Genomic DNA, 16,815 nt, shown 5'->3' with positions numbered 1-16,815 from the left:
TAAGTGACGGGAAGGTGTTGTATTTGCAGTCTTCATGCATACGATATGCATGAAGATCAAGTTCCCCATGTTTATTTTGTGTAATCTTTCCAGAGTGGTCAAGGAGTGGGCAGGGTGCCTCGTGTAATCAGCAGCTGGTCGCACCTTCAGCGAATGAGAGATGGTTCAGGGAGGAAACTGAAGATGCAGAAGACTGTAACAATACATTGACAGACGTCACCAAGGTGTTGTCTATTCACGCTTCTTCTTTAAGACACCTGCTGCCCACTTCACCTGCCCATCCTGTCAGTGTGTCAGAGGCTTGGGTTTCAGGTTCTCTTATCGTCTGCTCTTCTTCATTCTCTCCAGTAATATAATCTTGTGTTGGAGTATAAGAAAACAAATTACACATACTCACCCACACACCCAAAGAGTTAGTACTTGGGAAATCAAATGAAGAAGACAACAAGGTCTTGTAATAGTAAAAAAAAAAAAAAAACATATTTAATTAGTTATTTATTTCGGTGCGAAAAAACAAACATTTTAATGCTTTAGGGTTGCTCTCAGCTTTTCCCCACACTTAATTGCCACTTCCAGATTTGCGTGAATCACTCCTTGCAGTCAAAACTATGAAGACAAAATGGAGATGCTTTTCTGTATTTTCTCTATTTTCTGAAGCTTGATTGTACTGTATGAGAAATGTTTGTATTCTGTATGTTTGTACTGTTGGAAAAATAAGGTTTACCTTGATAAGTGTAAGGTACACAGGTTGACAAATTCTCTGGGTAATTATTCAATATGCTCCCAGTTGCAACTTTATTTATCAAACTGTATAGCTCTCGAACTCTAAACAATGAATCCGGTGACTAGAGAATGAAAAAAATAACGGGGGTCAAGTCATAAACAGCAAATGCAAATGTTTCATTAAAAAGGAAAAAACAAATGCGCTGTGAATGTCATACTTGGTAAACACTGAGTGTACAAAATATTAGGAACACCTGCTCTTTCCATAACAGACTGGCCAGGTGAATCCAGGTGAAAGCTATACTCCTTTATTGATGTCCCTTGTTAAATCCACTTCAATCAGTGTAGATGAAGGTGAGGAGACAGGTTAAAGAAGGATTTTTAAGCCGGGAAACAATTGAGACATGGATTGTGTATGTGTGCCATTCAGAGGGTGAATGGGTAAGACAAAATATTGAAGTGGTATTTAACATTTTAGTAATTTAGAAGACACTCATCTAAAGTGAATTACGGGAGCAATTAGGGTTAAGAGCCTTGCTCAAGGGCACATTGCTAGATTTTTCACCTAGTCAGCTTGGGGAGTCAAACCAGCAACCATTCAGTTACTGACCCAACTCTCTTAACGGCTTGGCTACATGGTACCCCTATAGTAGTAGGTGCCAGGCGCACCGGTTTTAGTGTGTTAAGAACTGCAAAGCTGCTGGATTTTTTATGCTCAACAGTTTCCCGTGTGTATCAATAATGGTCCACCAGCCAAAGGACACCCAGCCAGCTTGACACAACTGTGGGAAGCATTGGAACCAGCATGGGCCAGCATCCCTGTGGAACTCTTTCGAAACCTTGTGTAGTCCATGCCCCGACGAATTGAGGCTGTTCTGAGGTTAAAAGGAGTGCAAGTGTTACTAATGTTTTGTAAACTCAGTGTATGCTCTGCTTTCTTCTGTTATTTCTTTTTTTTTGTCCCCCTGAAGCACATGAGCACATGTATTTTATTCTATACAGGAAGTACTATGATTTGTAGTACCTGTATTTGGTGTCTAAGGTGAAAATTGCATTTAAATAATCTCTCACAGATATTTTCCAACCACAAGCCATGCAATTTGTATTCAACCAATATTGTATTACAGCCATTGAGAAAGCCTGTCTGTCTCAATTTGTACAGCAAGTCCTAAGACAATAACCGCTATAACACCTTCAGATAAACTGTACATTATTAACTGGGTAGTTCGAGCCCTGAATGCTGATTGGCTGACCGTGTTATATCAGACTGTATACCACGGGTATGACAAAACATTTATTTCTACTGTTCTAATTATGTTGGTAACCAAATTATAATAGCAATAAGGCACCTCGGGGGTTGGTGGTACAGTATATGGCCAATATACCACGGCTGAGGGCTGTATCGAGGTACTCCACATGGCTTAAGTAGAACAGCATCCTGGAGTCCAAAGGCCACATTCAATACCATACCAGTGATATGGCTTTTGTGCATATTCACCCAGTTACTGATCATTTCTACCAGCTACTGTTTGTATGAAAAATCTGGTAGCCTTGTTTCTCTGCCTGGTGTTGGTGTGAGAATCAGATGGTACCCAGCCATGCTGGCTTGTCAACAGACAGAAGGAGATTGTTTGATCCTCTCTCCAAGGGTTATGGGGGAGAAGACAACCAGACTCAATATGGATGCCCTTGAGGCCAGCAGAACAGGACACTGTGTGTGTGTGTGTGTGTGTGTGTGTGTGTGTGTGTGTGTGTGTGTGTGTGTGTGTGTGTGTGTGTGTGTGTGTGTGTGTGTGTGTGTGTGTGTGTGTGGTTTCGGCTTGTACTGCTAACTCATGTCTAGAAGTGGGCCTTGAGTCCTCTTGACATTTGGAGTGTGCCTGTTTGTCTACATGTGCACAGCCACTTTACCCCTCACAGCGAGCTCTGAGAAGAGTACACACATTAATATTTATCACGCCGAAGATTTCAGGGCAATTATGCGACGGGTTCCCTTCTTTCCTCCCAATGGTTGATTGACACCGACCATAATCAATTTTGGAGCCATCAGCTCTGACATTAGACTGTGGGTGTGGAATGGTGAGGGAGAGGGGGGAGAAATAGGGAAGGGGGGGTGGGATAATGATGATCGCAGTCACTCACACAAATATACAGCACAGTGTAAAAACAGACACATTGACAAAGGCTTACAGCTCTAAGTGATGGTATGAATGAGAGGGACACAGAAAAAGGAAGACTGAAAACCAGTCATTGTATTGATTGTAAATGGAAGTTGAAGAGGTCTGGGCAAAATGGAATTGTACGATTTCAGGGACCAGAAGTTACCACAGAGCTGAGGGGAAACTTTCTGTTGTCATTCAATTAGTTCATGAAATAACTACTATAGTACATACCAGCTGTGTTCCTCTTATTTGGCTTGCTTGATAAATTAACATCATTATCATTTCGTACGAGCAAAGTCACAAAGCCAATGGGTGGAGAGGGGGGGGGGGGGGGGGGGGGGGATCAGCCTGGGGTATGTTCTGCGAAAATCTTATTTGTTCAAGAGATAAGAAAAAGAGAAAATAGGCAATGTGAAGATCTTTAATGAGAACTTTGAGATACACAGAAACAGTCAATTTTGCAGCACAATATTCATAGTCCTTAGGCAGCGAGGAGAACTACACATTCATATAAATACTCCCCTTTACTACCGTTGCAATTAGGTCACCATGTTTTTTATCTGCTTGGAGGGGAACACAAGCGAACATTGAGAAAAATATATATTTCATGTGTTCCAAGAAAGATATTTTGATGAAACCTTTTATGTTCCAATTAGCATCGCTGAGTGTGTTTGAAATAAATACTAAATCATGGATCCTGGCAATAGTAAACCACACTTTGAATGGTTTTTGTTAAATCCACCTAATTAATGAAAGCAGACAAACTAAGTACAAGTTCAATAACGGTGGTATAATTTGGTATACATTGGCAAGCCATTAGGTAACAAAAGCCATTTCATAAGCAGGTGTGTGGATACTTTGCATCACCCCACTCTTTTCTCAAGGCTTGTTGCTCATAGCGCAGCATTTTACTCTCTCCCAAGAGATGGGTTCAGATGGTGTGTTAGTGTGTCTCGTGTGTGTCCATGGATCTGATTGTGCTTCTCTAAGTGATCAGAGGGGTATGAGTGAAGAGACCGCTGACAGTTCTGGGGTAAAGACCATTACTACATTGCCCCAGGCTTAATTAAGTGCTCTCTCTGATCAGATGAAATCCTTCTCAATGCTTTATGTTTCAGGAGTCAGGACCCCTTCTAATCCTCCATTCTCCAGCTCCAATGCTTCCCATGATTAACTTCTCTTCCCCTCCGCTCTCCAGCAGAGTACACCTGCAGGGAAACAATTAGAGGTTTTCATCATGATGATAATTTGGGTTGAATCAAGCTTGTTATTTCCCCTTTGGATCCTGTGGCGAGAAAGGTGCACTTTAGTTTTACACTGTCCCCTTGTGCACACATTTCTGCTGGGAATGAAGGAATGCTAAGTAAAGCCTTAAATTATATTGGTCACAGAGCCTTGCCAATCACCACAAAGTAGGCAGGCGTATCCAAGGTGAAACTGTCATTATGCATCTAGCCTGTCGGTTTGTCATGCCAAATGGAAATAAGAAAATGGATCATGTGTAGACCAAAGCCTGGTACACACCCACAGCATTGAGTGGGGGATTTATTGTGCTGAGGTACAACTCCACTCAACGCCCACAATAGAGGCTTTGCTTTGCCTGTCTTCAAAGTGGGATTTGCAGAGAGAAAATGCTTGGCTAGGTTTACCCCAGAAGTAGCTCCTGATGGAAAGAAGACAATGGGCGCTTTACACTATCCTCCCTGGGGCACATGTACTCAAAAGCCCCACTGCTCTCTGCTTTACTTCTTATTCTCAGTACATCCTCTCCTACTGAGTGAAAGGAGACAAGGGAGGGAGAGCATCTCTCTCTCTCTCTTTCTCATCCCAGCAGCAGAGTATCAGGTGTTGGGCTCAGAGCAGATCCTTCTACTAAAAGTCAGCCAGATGGCTGCTCAGATATGCTTAATGAAAACCCAGTGGAGGAAACTAGAAAGGTTTCATATGAGCTCTGAGCCCTGGAGAGAGTGTGTTTGGTTTATTGTCAGCATGTATATAGTGTGTTTGACCTTCTCATCTGTAGACCTGTAGGATAAATGCCTCACATTGCCTTTTTCCTTAGTTTTTATTGTCAGAATGTACACTACCAGCATTCATGTGTAACCTTTACTATAGCTTATGGTGGGTGTTGATGTGGTGCTGCTCGAACAGGTAGACATTCCCTAGCGACTCTGATCATTCCCAGAGGGAAGTTGGTGCATACCATACACATATCACAGTCTGCAGGAAATATGATAGGATCTCTCCACTGGGAGAGATCCTACAGGTAGTTTTTGAGCATTGATTGCATCACTCGATAATTAAGCACAGCCTATTAGATAATTTGAGGACCAGAGGGAAGCCATCCAGTGTCTATAGAAGATTGACTTAGCCAATTAATACTCTGCCTTTCCTGTATTTTTCTGTAATGGGAACTCAACTTGTCTTAAAGGTTGTCCTGTCAAGATGGTTGAGCATCCTGCTCAGAATAACAACAAACATCAAAGTGTTTTGAGCAATTAGTGCTCTGGATGCAAAAGGGTCAGAGCTGACAATCTGAACCGGGTGTCTTGGTACCAAAACAAGTCATCTCTTTCTGTTTTTTTGGCCCATGGCCTCAGCTGGGCTTGCTTGCTATGTGGCAGTGATTGTCAGGTAACATTTAGAAAGCCCTCTCAATGTATTTGCCATGCCGAAGCTTCACTCTCACAAAGATTTTTTTCCTTCACCGTGGAGAAACACATTCATTGGGATTCGGAATGCGGTTCCATGGCTCAACGGTCCCGTTTGAAATGAGATTTAACAGAGGGAAAAAATAAATGGCATAGCCGCCTGGCGTCCTGATGAATAAAACATGGAGGCACAAACGGCATATAAACAACAACAGAGCGTAATTAGTTTAGTTTCTCTTATTTTAGGAACACTTTACGTGACACTTCCTTTGTGTCGGTCGCTGGATCGCTGACATCATGCTTGGTCTGCCTGCTTTACATGTTGTGTGGGCTCACTAGGGAAACACAAAATAAAGCTCCACAAATAATGTTTGTGCTACTTACGCATATACACATAAATCATCTGACATAGATTTTTCTTATAATCAGTTTAGACTTTTGTTGTGAACAATTTAAATGTGCCACTCCTTTAGTAGTTACTGCTAGTGATACTGACAATGATTTTGATGTTGATTATGGTGATGACTGCCACTGCTGTAGATGCTGGTATTAAAACGAATGCCTGGTACCAACACTTCTGACAGGGCTGTTCTGTTCTGATTCTACAATGATTCCACACCTCAGCCTCTCCAGCAGCATGCAGTGGCCTGTCCATAGCCCATGTGAGCTGTGATCTCCCAGATGAGCTCCAGGTGGTTGTTGTGAGCCAGGCCTTTGACTGTGCTCCTCTTCACAAGCCCCATGCAGACGCATCTGAGTCAGAGCCAAGCAAAGCTTTTTCCCCATGCACTGCTTGCAGGTCAGGGCATTGGACTAGTAGAGAATTTAACCTTTATTTAAGTAGCAAGTCAGTTAAGAACAAATTCGGCCTAGGAACAGTGGGTTAACTGCCTTGTTCAGGGGCAGAACGACAGATATTTACCTTGTCAGCTCGGGGATTTGATCTAGCAACCTTTCGGTTACTGGCCCAACGCTACCTGCCGCCCCCAGGTGGGTGAGGGATGGGGGAAGAGAGGTGGTAGGGGTTGGGGGATGTCGAAAGGCCCCCAACCTCACTTCCGCTCTGTCTCATTAGGCACCCTGATAGTATGTTTAGTGGATTCAATTAGCACAGCGTTCAGAGAAGCAGGCATCCAGCAGGCAGCCCGCTAACTCCCAGTCCACCTCCAGCACGCCGCCGAAGCTCAGCCAACCCACACCATAATAATGAAGAGGAGACAAAAGCCTCCGACACCAACCATCCAAAGGTCTCCTCGGATGTGAAATGTAAAACACTCACATCCCCTTTGAAGCGACAAACATGCAGCTGATTTACAGGCATTTACACTGGGAGCTTTTGACTTCAGTCTCCAGTCCTCTGCCTCTCCTACAATGTTCACAGACCTAGGCAGAATAATGATCTCGCTTTTGACATGGGGTGTCTTTGTATCGCTGGCCTCTCACACTCGCCGTTTGTCACACGATCTCGTCTCATCAGTTTCCCCTCCGTCCTTTGTTAGACTTTTCTCCTGGCTAGTAATACAATAAAACTCCAATAGGGTCTATGTTCTTCTCTCCGGATATGAGACTATTATGGATTCTTATGTGTTATTATGCGGCTTTCCCTCTGAAAGGATTTGACCTTTGAGACGGAGAAATGAGAAGGGTCAGCTTCCAACACCTGAATGGGAAATGTGAACAAAGCAGCAGTACAATGGTACATGATCCACTGCTGGCTCTCTCTGACCTTCAGTGGCGTGTGCAGGGGGTGTACACTGCCGCCCTTGAAATCTGATTGGCTACCCTGTGTGCGCAGGTAACCTGCTTTTTGAAGTGATTGGTTGTGTTCCTGACACATTAAAAGGTAATAATACATTTTTACAGTTAAATTACATATTGTTACCTCCCAGCCCCAAATGTCACAGTGCAATTTGCAGTCTGGATGGCACTTTCAAGTTAATTTACTGCTTGTATGCTAATACCCTTATCTAAAATGCTGACCTTGAATGCGAACACTGTAACAAGATTTTTGGAAATGATTTATGAATTATTTGAACAGGGAAATGTATCATACCTAAGCTGAAGCATTTCAAGCATTGAACCATCATAATTATATAGACAAATCCACCCTGCATCGAAAATCATAAATCTTTTGGCCCCTCTAAACTTGATCTGTGCCCCACCTTGGCCGCACCATTCAAAATGTTCTGGACACACCACTGTTGACCTTCCCTCTAGCCTGGAGCGTGCTTACATTTATTGTTGCTCTGAGACAAAATACCAGCCAGTGAGATGGAGAGGAGGAAGGATAGAAATAATAAGAAAGAGAGAGAGAGAGAAAGAAAGAATATGGCCTGAATTGCAATGATCACTAATCAACCAACAACGTAGACAATAGCTGCATAAGTAACAGCTTCATGTTCAGCTTGCCTGTCCAGCTGGACCGTTATAAGTAAGGTAAAGACCTTAAAACCCCATTTCCATCATCCCCAACTGCCAATGATATGTTTAGTGTAACCAAAATGACCTACTGTATTATCATTAATCACCAATGGCTCTAAAAGGAGCTGTCCAGGGTCCTGAAATCCCCTTGAAGCCATAATAATTAGCTTCAGCTCTTTGCATTCCCCTAGCTTGCACCTGTTTCTGTGTTTCAGGCCACTCTCTTCGATAGATCATTGATAGCCATTCATATTGAGGACAGGCTTACGCAAAGATGACCATGTGTTTACGGGCCCCGGACAGCCCCTCTGCCCCCCCATCCGTCCTCCTTCCCTCCCCCTTGGCAGGGACCTCATAGCGGACAAAGCCCAGTGATTTGGCCGGGACCATGGGGCTGAGCGTGATGAAGAGGCACACTGACTCCCCTACCTAATTAAAGCCTGATTATTAAAGGGAGAGAGGGGCACAGCTCACTGACAGACAGAGGCCCACTACCCTTGGGGATGCTGGGCACTTAGTCTGGGACCAGGGTAGAGGATAGAAGGGATTTATGAGTCTATATCATGACTGGATTTCCATCTGCTGTGAGAAGCAGAATGCTTTTGTCAAACATACACTTTAATCTGGCTCAGTCATTTTCAGCCCCCTTCCCTCCAAATCTAGGACATTTATTTTTCACCAGTGTGTTTTAGCAACTGTCTCAGAGGCACACAGAAACCAAAAGCCAAACAAAGCCCCATAGGGGAGGTGTCTGTTCTTTCCTCTGCTGTCTATAGTTTAGACACTGTCCGGGAAGGGGTAGCGAGGGCACTCGCAGAGAAAGGCAATGAACTCATTCACAATATAATCTGATATCAGTGGAACGAGAGGAAACAGGGGAGCCACAGCTCCATAAAGGCAATGCTGTCATTAAGGGAATGCTCTCATTCAAAGATATTCTACAGTATGTGACAAAGGAAGATCTTTTTGAGCGTTAACATGAAAACACAACAGATAAAAGGAGGAGGAATGGAGTGTTTGCAGAGAAAGGGGGAGAAAACAGTCCTTCCTCACTCTGACTTTGTCAATGATGACAGACACATTATAGGAACCATAAACCTTTGTTAATGACAGTTATCTTTCTAATAAGAAGAAATAATACATTAGACCTGTAAAAAGCATAATGACAACATTATTCACACCCCTGAGGCATTTCTGATCTGGTAATATACTTGAGGTAATTTGATCAAAGAACCCAAAGCAACAATGATAGAATTTAATGGAATACTGCTTTCTTTGCCATCTCACACATAAAGTGTTCAGACCACTTGACTTTTTCCACATTTTGTTACTTCACAGCCTTCTTCTAAAATGGATTAAATTAAATGTTTTGCTCATCAATCTACATACAATAACCCATAATGACAAAGCGAAAACAGGTTTTTAGAAATGTTTGAAAATCTATGGCAATAAGTTTAATAATCAGGCAGTAACACAACAACATTTTATTGTGTTACTGCCTGAATTCAAAATGGATTAAATAGATTTTATGTCTCACTGATCTACACACAATACAAAGTGAAAATATGTTTTTAGAAATGTTTGCAGATTTATTGAACATGAGATACAGAAATATCAAATGTACATACGTATTCACACCCTTGAGGCAATACTTTGAAGAAGCACTTTTGGCAGCGATTACAGCTGTGAGTCTTTCTGGGCTTTCCACACCTAGGTCTTGCCATATATTTTCAAATAGATTTAGTTCTAAACTGTAACTCGGCCACTCAGGAACATTCATTGTCTTCTGGGTAAGCCACTCCAGTGTAGATTTGGCCTTGTGTTTTGTGTCATTGTCCTGCTAAAATATGTGGAATAAGTCAAGGGGTATGAATACTTTCTGAAGTCACTCTAGCTCATGAGGCAAGTACCAAAAATTGATGCAGCAACAGTAGATTTCCACTTTAAGAAGCAACCCAAACTGAAAGAGCCAAATGAAATGGAGACATGCATTCGTCTTACTGTTACTATCAAGAATGTCTGTCAGACTTTCATCACAAACAGACCCTCCCGGGACCTTTGAAATGGTGTCACTGCGTCAGACATACAGCTCTCTGACCTCTGAGGAGCTGGTGAGCTGCCAGGGGATTTGCAACAAGCCGTTTGTTTCGTGTCTATTGTGAATAAATCTGTTTGGCAGAATTGCATTTACCAACACTAATCCTGTTTGAGCAGAGAATCTGTCCTCTCTGGGAAGCCACCACTAGGTGGTGCTCATATCCTGTCCTCCATATCTGTGTTTTCATGGATCACCAGGCTGGAGAGAGTTGGGCTGTGGAAAGAGTAACGGTCTCCAATTGAATTGTGGTTTGGCAGAAAAAACTACAATAACATGGGAAATACAATAAAGCTATAATATACTCCAAGCAGTCGAGGTAAGATTCAACAGCGCAATGGAGCACAACCTTCCTATTCTGTGGTACTGGACTTACCAGTGGAAATCTTAACATGACCATAAAGCCAAGTGCTGGTAGAAAACACGTTACTTTCTGTTAGGTTATCGTAGGATATTTTCTTGTGATGTATTATTCATTCATCCAATTCTTTCATTGAAACTTGGACGCTCAAACACACAGTATCTTAAAGAAAACAAGACCATTGATTAAAAAGTTATAGCGTACAGTATTTACATCCTGGGGGAAACTAAGACATTGAAGAGGAGCTGGTTTTATGGCTAGGCTATCACAGTGAACTGGGACAGAGCCACCCTAGTCATCAGGAGGAGGGACAGGTTTTATGTAAGGGTGAGGAGGCAGAGACCATAGACAAATCCCCTTCTCCAAAGCAAACAGATATTGGTCCTAAATCGTCCCACCAATAAAACCCCACCAAGACAGCTATGACCAAAGTTATTTGTTTATTCCCAGGCACCACACCGAGGCAGCACACCACACCGACGGCATATGACTGCCAGAGGAAAATTAATTAGCGGGATGGGACAAGGTTACAGACACGTAATGAAAGTTATTGGGTATGTCACTTCATCACGTCCCAGCCCCCCTATTACTTTCAATCAGGTTAGCCGGCCGTGAAATGGAGTTTCATGTGTTGCTAGGAATATGCCCACCGTATTTCACCTTCCCCAGTGGGTTCGCACATGGATGATCAAGGCACTTACTCTAATGTGCACGGCTGAGGGCGATAAGAGGAATAGAGGGACTTAATCCATCAGGTTATATCATTTAAAGCCCATTCCATCACATGGAAGCCCGGGTTCTTCCCATTCGACTGCTGCTCATTGTACAGTAGCTTTAATCTACATTCAGGCCCTCACTGTGAACAGGGAGGAGGGGATGGATGGATGGGGGTGACATGTTAAGATCTTATCAAATCACTATGCCCATGGGAGAATGTAATGGAAGACACATGGCTGAGGTGCTACTGCAGGTCCATTGAAATAACATCTCTCTTGCAATGAGTCTACAAATGAGCACTACACAGATTGTGGCCAACAACTAATAATATTGATCTATGATAATGACACAACAATACTAGACAATGAGCATCACTCCTGTTCATCAATCTAAGGACTAAATTAAGCCTGTGTGTAATGGTTTCTCAGTGATGGAGAAAGTATGGTATCTGTAAAATGCAATGAGTCCCAGTAGAGAACCTGAGGCCACACTGTGGACTGTGTGTTGGCCTGATTAATCTCTGAGAGTCCAGCCAGCACTACCAGCCACACAAACACAACTGATACAATAGTGCTGGAGATAGCAGCTGCCCAACAAATTATTAGCTAATTTTTCACAAACACAAAACTGCCCCATTATAAACAAAGGACTAAAATAATGAGAGTTGGAGTGTTTCCGGCTAACCCAGTGTTGAATTAACAAGCCAAGGCTTTGAGCTGATGCCGTACCAATTGGCTTAATTGCAATTTCATTCCTTGCTGACTTGATAAACTCCACATCAAAGCAAACACACAAAAACACATTCTAAACAAAACCTGAACAAACATGACTTTGTAAACCGTCTCACTTCGTCTGCCAGGGACGGCCTTTAGAAGGCAATTTTGAGCACTGTTTAGTCATATTTTTTTATATTATGAATTTAATTTCACATTAATTTCACATATAGTATCAGTCCTATAAAGTAGAGGCCATTAATTAGTGAAAATATGATATGTAGTTAATTGACAGCGTTTCAATACCTGGCTGATAATGAAAGAGAATAATAGCGAATCATTAAGTGTTGTGTGTCTCTGCTACTCACAGCCAGTGTTCATGCCACGCGTCATTCATTAACAAATTAGGATAATTCTTTGAATCAAAGAGTTTATTCCATATGGTAGATTGTGCTATAACCAAAGTTTCAGATAATGCATTTTGTATTTTAATTGCTTTGCATTATATTTGATATCCTATTCCTGTTAAAGATGAGGCCCATCCATCACTTAGGCATCTCAGACTAAGGCCTGGCTCTCTTAATCAATGCCTCATTGACTGGTCTGCTGCAGACATGGACACACGTCCATCTATCTGACAGTTACAAAAACAGAAATACAAATTGGGCTTCACTGACTGCAGTCTCTGACTGAGGGAGCAGGAGAACAGATTATTGACAATCATGACATAAATCCATCTCTGATTCTGAAGAACCCTGCATTGTTGCTCCTGATCCCTCCAGTCCTCTTGCTTAGTGTAAGTCGATACAGACATGCCAATAATGGTCATTTTTTTCTGACTGCCTACAGTCAGCTTGAGCTCAGAGCTTGGGAGGACGTTTTGACAATAGGAGGTGGATGGAGGTAGAAATCCTGCCAATAGCTTTAGTGTTTATCGATTGCAAATGTGGCGAGAGCTTAATTAATTCACTCTCAGATCAAAACCATAATCTCTTGGCCTTGGGATTACAGCACACTGCAGGTAAAATGCACGTAAATAGTGGGAAAAGACACAGATCAACAAAACAACATGATTCAGTCAAAGTATTAACATATAAACCCACACATGAACAAAATGGCACCGAAAGATAGGGCAACTGTGCTTCTAGCTCTTCTGCAACTTTGCAGTATTTTTTTTGTGTGTGTTGTTATTTACATTATTAGCCCAATTTTTTACATTTTTAATACATATAACCGGAAAGAACTTTAGGATATCAGAGCAAGATTGGCAAGTCAGTTAAGAGGAAATTCTTATTTTGAATGATGGCCTATCTCAACCACACTGCACACTGCCCTAACCCATCTGGACAAGAGGAATACCTACAGTGCCTTGCGAAAGTATTCGGCCCCCTTGAACTTTGCGACCTTTTGCCACATTTCAGGTTTCAAACATAAAGATATAAAAGTGTATTTTTTTGTGAAGAATCAACAACAAGTGGGACACAATCATGAAGTGGCACAACATTTATTGGATATTTCAAACTTTTTTAACAAATCAAAAACTGAAAAATTGGGCGTGCAAAATTATTCAGCCCCCTTAAGTTAATACTTTGTAGCGCCACCTTTTGCTGCGATTACAGCTGTAAGTCGCTTGGGGTATGTCTCTATCAGTTTTGCACATCGAGAGACTGAAATTTTTTCCCATTCCTCCTTGCAAAACAGCTTGAGCTCAGTGAGGTTGGATGGAGAGCATTTGTGAACAGCAGTTTTCAGTTCTTTCCACAGATTCTCGATTGGATTCAGGTCTGGACTTTGACTTGGCCATTCTAACACCTGGATATGTTTATTTTTGAACCATTCCATTGTAGATTTTGCTTTATGTTTTGGATCATTGTCTTGTTGGAAGACAAATCTCCGTCCCAGTCTCAGGTCTTTTGCAGACTCCATCAGGTTTTCTTCCAGAATGGTCCTGTATTTGGCTCCATCCATCTTCCCATCAATTTTAACCATCTTCCCTGTCCCTGCTGAAGAAAAGCAGGCCCAAACCATGATGCTGCCACCACCATGTTTGACAGTGGGGATGGTGTGTTCAGGGTGATGAGCTGTGTTGCTTTTACGCCAAACATAACGTCTTGCATTGTTGCCAAAAAGTTCAATTTTGGTTTCATCTGACCAGAGCATCTTCTTCCACATGTTTGGTGTCTCCCAGGTGTCTTGTGGCAAACTTTAAACGACACTTTTTATGGATATCTTTAAGAAATGGCTTTCTTCTTGCCACTCTTCCATAAAGGCCAGATTTGTGCAATATACGACTGATTGTTGTCCTATGGACAGAGTCTCCCACCTCAGCTGTAGATCTCTGCAGTTCATCCAGAGTGATCATGGGCCTCTTGGCTGCATCTCTGATCAGTCTTCTCCTTGTATGAGCTGAAAGTTTAGAGGGACGGCCAGGTCTTGGTAGATTTGCAGTGGTCTGATACTCCTTCCATTTCAATATTATCGCTTGCACAGTGCTCCTTGGGATGTTTAAAGCTTGGGAAATCTTTTTGTATCCAAATCCGGCTTTAAACTTCTTCACAACAGTATCTCGGACCTGCCTGGTGTGTTCCTTGTTCTTCATGATGCTCTCTGCGCTTTTAACGGACCTCTGAGACTATCACAGTGCAGGTGCATTTATACGGAGACTTGATTACACACAGGTGGATTGTATTTATCATCATTAGTCATTTAGGTCAACATTGGATCATTCAGAGATCCTCACTGAACTTCTGGAGAGAGTTTGCTGCACTGAAAGTAAAGGGGCTGAATAATTTTGCACGCCCAATCTTTCAGTTTTTGATTTGTTAAAAAAGTTTGAAACATCCAATAAATGTCATTCCACTTCATGATTGTGTCCCACTTGTTGTTGATTCTTCACAAAAAAATACAGTTTTATATCTTTATGTTTGAAGCCTGAAATGTGGCAAAAGGTCGCAAAGTTCAAGGGGGCCGAATACTTTCGCAAGGCACTGTATGTGAGAATGCTGTTCATCGACTACAGCTCAGCATTTAACACCATAGTACCCTCCAAACTCGTCATCAAGCTCGAGACCCTGGGGCTCGACCCCGCCCTGTGCAACTGGGTACTGGGGTCAAGGGTACGTTCTGAGCCCTCTCCTGTACTCCCTGTTCACCCACGACTGCGTGGCCATGAACGCCTCCAACTCAATCATCAAGTTTGTGGACAACACTACAGTGGTAGGCTTGATTACCAACAACGACGAAACGGCCTACAGGGAGGAGGTGAGGGCCCTCGGAGTGTGGTGTCAGGAAAATAACCTCACACTCAACGTCAAAAAAACAAAGGAGATGATTGTGGACTTCAGGAAACAGCAGAGGAAGCACCCCCCTATCCACATCGATGGGACAGTAGTGGAGAGGGTAAGTTTTAAGTTTCTCGGCGTACACATCACAGACAAACTGAATTGGTCCACCCACACAGACAGCATTGTGAAGAAGGCGCAGCAGCGCCTCTTCAACCTCAGGAGGCTGAAGAAATTCGGCTTGTCACCAAAAGCACTCACAAACTTCTACAGATGCACAATCGAGAGCATCCTGTCGGGCTGTATCACCGTCTGGTACGGCAACTGCTCCGCCCACAACTGTAAGGCTCTCCAGAGGGTAGTGAGGTCTGCACAACGCATCACCGGGCGCAAACTACCTGCCCTCCAGGACACCTACACCACCCGATGTCACAGATAGGCCATAAAGATCATCAAGGACAACAACCACCCGAGCCACTGCCTGTTCACCCCGCTATCATCCAGAAGGCGAGGTCAGTACAGGTGCATCAATGCAGGGACCGAGAGACTGAAAAACAGCTTCTATCTCAAGGCCATCAGACTGTTAAACAGACACCACTAACATTGAGTGGCTGCTGCCAACACACTGACTCAACTCCAGCCACTTTAATATTGGGAATTGATGGAAATGTATGTAAAATAAAAAATATCACTAGCCACTTTATATCACTAGCCACTTTAAACAATGCTACTTAATATAATGTTTACATACCTTACATTACTTATCTCATATGTATATACTGTACTCTATATTGGGGCGGCAGGGTAGCCTAGTGGTTAGAGCGTTGGACTAGTAACCGGAAGGTTGCGAGTTCAAACCCCCGAGCTGACAAGGTACAAATCTGTCGTTCTGCCCCTGAACAGGCAGTTAACCCACTGTTCCCAGGCCGTCATTGAAAATAAGAATTTGTTCTTAACTGACTTGCCTGGTTAAATAAAGGTAAAATAAAATAAATAAAAAATATCATCTCCTGCATCTTTATGTAATACATGTATCACTAGCCACTTTAAACTATGCCACTTTGTTTACACACCCTACATTACTCATCTCATATGTATATACTGTACTCGATACCATCTACTGCATCTTGCCTATGCCGTTCTGTACCATCACTCATTCATATATCTTTATGGTAGTAGTTTGGAATTGTTAGGTTAGATTATTCGTTGGTTATTACTGCATTGTCAGAACTAGAAGCACAAGCATTTCGCTACACTCGCATTAACATCTGCTAACCATGTGTACAAATAAATTGTATTTGATTTGGAACGGTGCTCAGGGGCAGAACGACAGATTTTTATGTTGTCAGCTCGGGGATTCGATCTTGCAACCTTTCAGTTACTAGACCAACGCTCTAACCACTAGGCTACCTGCCACCCCCAATACCAGCATTATGACCAGGAATACTGGAGGTCAGAGAACTGGCAGTGTGGTGCCAGGACAACAACCTCTCTCCTTCAATGTGAGCAAGCCAAAGGAGCTGATCGTGGACTACAGGTAAAGGCGCTGTAGTGGAGCGGGTCGAGAGTTTCAAGTTCCTTGGTGTCTACATCACCAACGAACTATCACGGTCCAAACATACTAAGACAGTTGTGAAGAGGGCACGACAAAACCTTTTCCCCCTCTAGAGACTGAAAAGATTTGGCATGGG

The 16,815-nt window shown here is 42.7% G+C and overlaps 2 long non-coding RNA genes across 2 annotated transcripts in view; one reads left to right on the top strand and one right to left on the bottom strand.

Annotated features, from left to right (window-relative positions):
- The window catches only part of LOC149971288 (uncharacterized), a 223,794-nt gene that overhangs the window by 69,332 nt on the left and 137,647 nt on the right, over positions 1-16,815 (top strand). The gene's annotated exons all lie outside the window — the stretch shown is intronic.
- LOC149971285 (uncharacterized) overlaps positions 3,958-16,815 on the bottom strand; it is a 1,017,865-nt gene continuing 1,005,007 nt past the window's right edge. The window contains exon 4 of the long non-coding RNA XR_016492473.1: positions 3,958-4,093. This is a non-coding gene — a long non-coding RNA (uncharacterized LOC149971285). The remainder of the gene's footprint in view (positions 4,094-16,815) is intronic.

The sequence above is a fragment of the Oncorhynchus mykiss genome, chromosome 27 (assembly GCF_057628025.1).
Source record: "Oncorhynchus mykiss isolate SJ-2025 chromosome 27, ASM5762802v1, whole genome shotgun sequence".
NCBI classification, from domain to species: Eukaryota; Metazoa; Chordata; class Actinopteri; order Salmoniformes; family Salmonidae; genus Oncorhynchus; species Oncorhynchus mykiss.
This window is presented reverse-complemented; position numbering and strand designations above follow the sequence as displayed.